Genomic DNA, 7,898 nt, shown 5'->3' with positions numbered 1-7,898 from the left:
AAAAATAATTTGATAAATATTGCTTATTCTTGCAATAATAAATTATCAGGAATGATTCGTGTGCATAAAGACAGGTTGCCTCCTGATTTCCATAATAACGTTGTGTATAAATTGCAATGCAGTAGTTGTGAGGCGTCGTATATTGGTCAAACTAGTAGAAAACTTTCTACGCGCATTGCTAAACATAGGAGAATACCAAGGAGTTCTACAGTTGAGTTAACGGCCATACAAGAACACCGTTTGAGAAAAACCATGATTTCAATTGGGATCAAGCCAAAGTTTTGCATGAGGAACGTTATTACTTGAAACGCCTGATATCAGAAATGATTTATATTAAATTTCAAAAGCATGGACTTAACTCTCAAAAGGACACAGAATATTTGGGCAACAGCTACTGCGGCTTATTATGAAAATAAAACTTCGTTTGTTTCCTTCTCTTTCAAGAGTCGTCGCCGCAATGTTAATGCTCGTGTATATAAATCTGTTATTATCTCTTTTACTTAGACGTGGCGATGTTATCGTTGACAGGATCGTTTCACTTTTAGCCGAGCTCAACAAAGATAATTTATATTGACCGTTTTAATTATTTATTATATTTTAATCTTACCTATTTTTATTCTATTTTTTTTTATAGTTATGACGGCTACTTCCTAGTATTAATTTGAACTTCTTAATATTAGTCGGGTAACGGTCTTGTCAGCTATAATACTGTGAATAACATTCATGTCATTTTATTAAGGTCTTTAATTAATTCTTTTACTTGTAATGCATTCGTTTTGTAAACCTTGAGTTTTTTTATATCACTGAAGAGGGTTCATGATTGAGCCGAAACGTTTGATTATTTATATTGAGTATTCATGTTCAATAAATATTGCTCTATTTCCTAACACAACAAGGAAGGTTTTACCCATATGGTACATAACACTATTAATCCTGTGCTTGAACTCGAATTAGCCCTTTTTCCTATTATTTAATTGATATCATTGTTATTGAGTTCTTATTTTCTTTCTCTTAATAAAGCAATATTATCTCAAAATCAGTTACATTTTAATCAAAAAACTTAAATTTTCAAAACTCCCAAAATTTATGGCGTACTTCAAATGGGACAAGCATTTTCGCTTCAAAAGTAGCTGAAAACAGATACGAACACCTTAAAATTAACAAAGAAAACTGAATTACACACTACTTCACTACTTGATGCTTTGTTGATATTTCTGGTGCACTTTAAGTAGGGTAAGTATTTGCGACAAAAAAATGCCCCAACTTAAAAAATAGCAAACAAAGTCCAAACAAATTTCAAACAAAGCTAACAGAATTTACTTGCTGTTTGTCTTAACAACTCACATTGGGATAAACGCGATTAGCTATATGTATTTGTTAGCGTAGTGTTCGGTTCAATTTTCATTGGTTCTTTTGTATATGTATCTGAAATAATAAGCATAGTAGAAACAGAATGGTGATGACATGAAAAAGATAAAAATAAAAAACAAGAAAATCATAGTAAATTGAAAACAAATTGATATTGCTAGGATTTAAAATATTATATTTGACTTTAACTACACATTTATTTAATATCAATAAGAAAGAGAAAGTGCCCAAAAAAAATATCATTAATTATCGACTTGCTACAGTAGTCTCAATAAAACTGCTGGTATCATATTTTATCAATTTCTCCTTTATCAGGAGATCTCCATCTCCTCGACACTGCCGGTGGCTGAGAGGAGGGTTTGTGAAATCTTTCCGGGTTACTTTGCAGCCTCCACCGTCCACGGGGTGGACGCTTCCTTCTGCGATATCTCAAGCACCGCAGATTTCGTGCGTCGACTGACAAGACTTAGCCGGTTCGTATTGCCGATCGGTCAAGTGTCGTCGCGACTCAAGAGCGCGGTTTCCTCGCCTTGCTTCCGCTATCCAACGAAACCCTTCAGGTTCCGTGAAGTACGGCGGTATGCCCGGCGCCTCCGCGCTGGATGATCGTATTGCCCTTTTCAAAGCACGAACAAATGATTAAAGACAGGGTCGAAGCCCTGTACGGACTTAGCCGCAAGGGCGAGAGAGTCTCGCAAAGGATGTTGCGTACGCTATGATGGGCACGTAATAGTTGGCCCCGGCGCCTCCACGCTGGGAAGGATTCCCTTTTCCGGAGGATACGGTATAGGTTTTCCATCCTAGGGCCGTTTGAAACATCACGTGATTCATACCTATGTTTGAGGAATGGAAAACTCCATGTCTCTCTCTAACCAAACCAAAAATCTTGTGAATTCTGAAAATATTTATATTTCAAACACATTTATTATTTCTGCAAGAATAATTTCATTTAACAATAACTTGACCAACAAAAAGTTTACATAATAGCGAGATCAACTTAAGTTAGCACTTTTTCAACATTGAAATACCAAAATTCATCTTTTATAGAGGCTTATAAGCTACTATTTCTTCTATCCCATCAGATTTAACCTTGAAAAGTGTATCTTTTAGAAGTGGAATCAATTTCCATGTTAATATCATTAGCTTCCATTTGATGTTAAGCAACAAATCAACCATGGTGACTTTTTGGTCAAATTTATACATAGAGTGAACAAATTTGCTTTTATTTCTATAAAGTTCCTCAGCAGTGGTTGCTGTCTTTTTCATCACAGAAATCTTCAGAAAACTTCTACTTCTGGCTTCTCTAGATACTTTATCCATATTTTATTTCTTCCTGAAGAACAGTCACTAATCTTCCGACATTCAATATAATCCATAATGCTTCTAGGAGTCATTGCCTCCTTTCCATGATATACTTCAGATTTGTATTTGTCTAAAAAACAGTGACATAGAATATAAAAAAATACATCAAAATGTTAAAACTAATATTTAACACGTTCCATGTGGTGATTTGAAGAAACTTCCCCATGCTCTTTGATGGCACAACTCACTTGCAGTTTTCTGCAAAATTATGTTGCTCCAGTACCAAAATCGGCAACAGTTAGTGAGAAGTTTTGAGTCATGGGTTACTCTAGCTGTGTGTTAATGGAAGTATTCTGAGAAGAACCAAGTTCACACGTTAACATGTGAACATGTTAAAAATTACAACATTAAAAAAATTATTAAATTAAAGGTCAGAAAAACTTACAAATTCCTTTTTTAGATCATCCTTCACATGCTGCAAGTTTATTATCTCCTTTTCATGCAGCTTTCTTGTATCTTCTTCTTCTTCTCATGCATGTTTGCTTGTATCTCCTTCTCCTTTTCATGCACCTTTGTTTACATCTCCTTCTCTTTCTCATGCACTTTCTTTGCTTGTTTCTCCATCAACTCTTTGCTTTCTTTGTTTGCTTCTCCATAAACTCTTTCACAGTAATCTTTACTTTTGCATCCATCTTGGATTTTAATATATTCACTGTCAGTTTCTGAAAAAAGTTACATCAAAACACCTCAAAATTAAGAAAGAAAACTGCGCAAGAAATTTTGAGAGTTTTAAAAATTTGAATTTTTTTGTTAAAATGTAACTGATTTTAAGATAATATTTGTTTATTATAAGATTTTAGGATAATAAGTGAATAGGAGATTTAAGTGATAATTAACGATGTTTTTTTTCTGGGCACTTCTCTTTCTTATTGATATTAAATAAATGTATTGTTAAAGTCAAATGTAAATGATTGTTAAAGTCAAATGATTTTAAATCCTAGCAATATCAATTTGTTTTCAATCTATGATGAATGATTTTCTTGTTTCTTATTTTTATCTTTTTCACATCATTACCATTTTGTTTCTACTATGCTTATTATTTTTGAATCATGGGTTACTCTAGCTATGTGTTAATGGAAGTATTCTGAGAAGAACCAAATACTTGTTCACACGGAACATATTAAAAATTACGGCACTGGAAAAAATTATTAAATTAAAGATCAGAAAAACTTACAAGTTCCTTTTTTAGATCATCCTTCACATACTGCAAGTTTATTATTTTCATTTCATACATCTCCTTCTCTTTCTCATGCATTTTTGCTTGCATCTCCTTTTTTATAATTTTGTACTCTACTGTGGTGAGAAGGAGACGGACCGCCAAGGTGGCATAAGATGCAAGCTGGTTTCCAGCGTCTTCGCCGTCGCTCAGCCCCGTACCGACCCTTTGCCTCGAATCTCTATGAAATTCGCTCGTCATCATCTGCGGCAACGCAGTTGCCGCCGCATAGTTCCGCATAGATCCGCACAGCGTTCCCTGCTTCGTGTATCTATCCCATCGAGGAAGACGACCACACGACGGAGAAGAGCGACAAGTTATTCGCGTTCCTTGGTCGACGAATCCCGAAGTTTCGGCGAATAATCTGACCCGCCGATGTAGTCTTCGATACGGCGGCGAGGGCGATGGGTACGACGAGAGGGTGGAAAAGGATATGATGGCAGGCGAGAGTAGTTCGCGGAACTTTCACTCTGTAGCGCGAGCAGTTGCCGAAGGTGCAGTCATTCAAGCATGCGACCGCACTATATTCCATACGTTTCTGATTTATCGCGTTTGCTTTTATCGCGCGAGCTCTGCGGTGTGACTGGGAAAAGCCACGTATTAAGAATAAGAGATGCTTCTGCTCGCTCTGCCTCCATTTCTCTTTCGCGAAAATACACTCCGTCGAGTTGTCCATCCGAGAATACAACAAGCACAATGGAGTCGCGTTTCGCTTGCTAGCGCCATGACTTTATTCAGACGGGTTTCCTGCGGGTAATTCACGTTTGAAGTATAATCTCGCTCTATTTCGAGAGTAGAATCTAGGTTGGGGCGTTGGTAAAGCGAGGATACGTCGGTCGGGGGAGTAGTCCCCGGTGGCCTAGTCTAATCGATCTGAACGGGCTCGGGAATAATGGATGATTCGGCAGGAAATACCCGAATGTCTTGCGAGCGGATATTCGTCGGCGACGGTCGTTATCCCCGATCATCTGCTGGCCCGTGTACTATGTAGCGCGCTATAAGCGGCTCATCAACGGAGCACCGGCCGAAGTGAAGCTGTAAAGGTACTTTAATTAGCACATGTCTGCGCGGCCGAGCAACATCCTGCCGGGGAACACCGGAGATTTCACAGCCGGAAATCGTCGTTTCAGTTACAGGGTTACGCGTTTACCGATGTCGTCGCGACGGGACCAAACGTACGTTCGTGGGATGTGAAGAAGTGCGCGTTCGCGAGATAACGAATCGTCATTATTCCAGTAAGTCGCAAGATTCGGACGATATCTGAGCCTAGGATACAGTACCTACCACACTTGTTACGCATTTTTTGCTTGTCATGTATTTATTCTTTTCTTTTCATATACACGGAAAAAATAATTCCGGTGCAGCCAAATTTTCGGTTGCTCAGGGATCAGACGAAAACTCGTCTGTAGGAACAGAAAAATTCCTTTATGAAATTTCTGTATAGTCAATTGTTCTTAGTTGCCTCAACCAAGTTATTTCTAATATCGCTGAATGTTCAGACAAATATTTTCGGTTGCGACAACAGAAATATTAGTTTTCATAACAGAGATATCGCTTCTGATCACTTAATTTTCAGTTGGTTTCTATTCGGTTGCACCAAGTGAGATTTTTTTGCATATATTATTAACCGACTCAAAAAAATAATATTATTATCATTAAATGGAATATTAAGGTCAACAAAAGCATCAAAATTTCGACTCAGGACAGAGTGCATGCAAGAAATTTAACTGTGCAATGCTAGTCGCAAGATCAACCAGGTCTTTCTTGGAGTGTCCATGTCTAAGGAGATAATTGGCTATTTTACTCTATACTATTTCGAATGAGTCGCGCGAAATACTAAAGTGGACATTTTAACGTCCATCCCGACGGTATTATCGGATGAAATAGTCCATTTCGGCCGGATGCAATTATCCTCATTTTCTCAGCTGCTGCGGAGCAGATTATATCTAGCACGCGATGGTATTTCAAGTTACGCCGTCGCAATGTTGACACATCATGTTCTTCCCAAGTGTCCCGGTGACTGATAATAAAATCCGCGATTTGCAAACTAAACACGGCAGACGGTGCACGCGCGGAATGTATTACATTCTCCCCGCAATCTTTCTCATATTTTTTTTTGTTTCCCTTCTTCATCCTTTTTCTCCTCCACGCGCGACGTGCATCGGAGCGCGCGGTCTTCGTCGCTGCGCGCGAATAGAGCCGGCGGAGAAAACGTTAATATTTATCTCGGCGCCAGGAATTCTCTGTTATCCGTGAAGTAGACCGTAAGTTCGGTCTAATCTTTACATTGCGATCACGTCCGGTGGTGGCGCGCGCGTTCCCCGATGTATTTCTTTCGCTGGGCGCGCGAACACGCTCCACGTGCGCGTAGCGTCGCGAGTCGCGTGCAGTGAGCTCCATACATACTAGAGACAGCTATCAGATACGGTTTATTCGACTTAGTTGCACGTATTACACTTCTTCTTCTTCTAAAAGTGTAGAAAGTGGGCGTTGGTTGAAGTTAAATCAAACAGATTATAGTACACCAGACAAGGACATTTGCCTTGGAGGCAAAGTTGTCTCATTTGATACTAACCTAATTAAAATATACGCTCGTATTTTGAACTCTCTTTTATCGTTAAAAGTGCCTCCAAAAGTGGCTTACAGTTAATAAGAAAATTTATAAGCCGTTTTTAGAGATAAAAGAGTTTAGAATACAAAGCAAAGCATACGAACGTGGAATACTTATTTAGGTTAACGTTTTTAACTATAATATAATCCTCCAATTAATCAGCGAATTTTAGACAACATGTCAACTAGATACATCTATTCTTTAGATCTGCTTTTGTCTCCCCCAATCCTCGATATCTCTCTCCAGTATGTATAGAGTTTACTGGTCGCGTGACCTTTTACGTCCCTTTACTCCTTCGCGAACTCCCGTCCCCACTGCCATACCGTTGGTTGTTACCCTCGTTATTCTTCGCAAATTGATCCGTCGAAATTGTCTACCCTCGCTCGCGGATTATGGCGATACCGGGCGCATCGAACGAGCGCAAACATCCTTAAGTCGTCGGGGAAGTGGGTCGGGCAAGGTTCGCCGGAGGCTGCTAGCAAGCAACCTCTCGGAACTATTGCTTCTTGTGTATATTCAGAGTTGGTTCATTTAAGGTATCGGCAGTCGTCTGAAAGTTAATAGAGCACGTCTTCATCTCGCGCGCGCCGCTCACCCCCGTCGAGGCTGATCGATGAGTAGGAACGCACTCGGGCGGTGTAAGAAGCAATCATCACATCTCAGTTCGACGTCGCGCTTTAGCTTCTTTTTGATTTTCTTCCGTTACAATCGACAAATGTATTGCAATAATGACACGAAGAAAACTGTTATGGTTGCTATAATCACATTCGAGTCGAAATTTTAATTCTGATTTCTCTCTCTCTCTCTTGACCTGAACTTTTCCGAATCTGTATATTCTGAAGGATTGATGTATATCTAATATATGTAGGACTTGAAGTCCTATTTAATAACTTTAAGTGACAAAGAAACGCATAAAATTCAATTTCTAAAGAACTTAAAAGGTAAAACTGGTAGGTTGAACAAAATCAAAGGAGGTTGATATCAGCTTCAGGATATCAAAATTGATGGAATATCAAGATTGAAAGAATCTAAATTTTGATCAAGACATTCTCTATATTCAGAGAAGAAAGGATCCCGCACAAAACCTATGGAAAATGGTCAAATTGGCTGAAATTTTACTATGTTATAGTTTTCGCCATGCTAATAAAAAGTTATCATTGCACCAAGTCCCAAAAGTCAATATTTCCCAAGATATAAAGGGTCAAACTAGTGAAATATGGTCATCCGCAGTAGTAAGACATATGTTATAAGTATAAGTGATACATTGATATTTATTCACGAAATAAATAAAAATCGATTTTTACACATATATATATATATATATATATATATATATATATA

At 38.4% G+C, this 7,898-nt stretch overlaps 1 long non-coding RNA gene across 1 annotated transcript; it reads right to left on the bottom strand.

Annotated features, from left to right (window-relative positions):
* Positions 1-2,284: 2,284 nt before the first annotated feature.
* On the bottom strand, positions 2,285-5,315 carry LOC116842053. Its single transcript, XR_004377668.1, has 3 exons — positions 3,905-5,315; positions 3,116-3,392; positions 2,285-3,023 (listed from the first exon to the last, which is right to left on the bottom strand). It is a non-coding gene; the product is annotated as an uncharacterized LOC116842053 (long non-coding RNA).
* Between the last annotated feature and the right edge of the window lie 2,583 nt (positions 5,316-7,898).

This window comes from Odontomachus brunneus, unplaced genomic scaffold (assembly GCF_010583005.1).
Source record: "Odontomachus brunneus isolate Ranch 3 - 2012 unplaced genomic scaffold, Obru_v1 Obru_scaffold_020, whole genome shotgun sequence".
Taxonomy (NCBI): domain Eukaryota; kingdom Metazoa; phylum Arthropoda; class Insecta; order Hymenoptera; family Formicidae; genus Odontomachus; species Odontomachus brunneus.
This window is presented reverse-complemented; position numbering and strand designations above follow the sequence as displayed.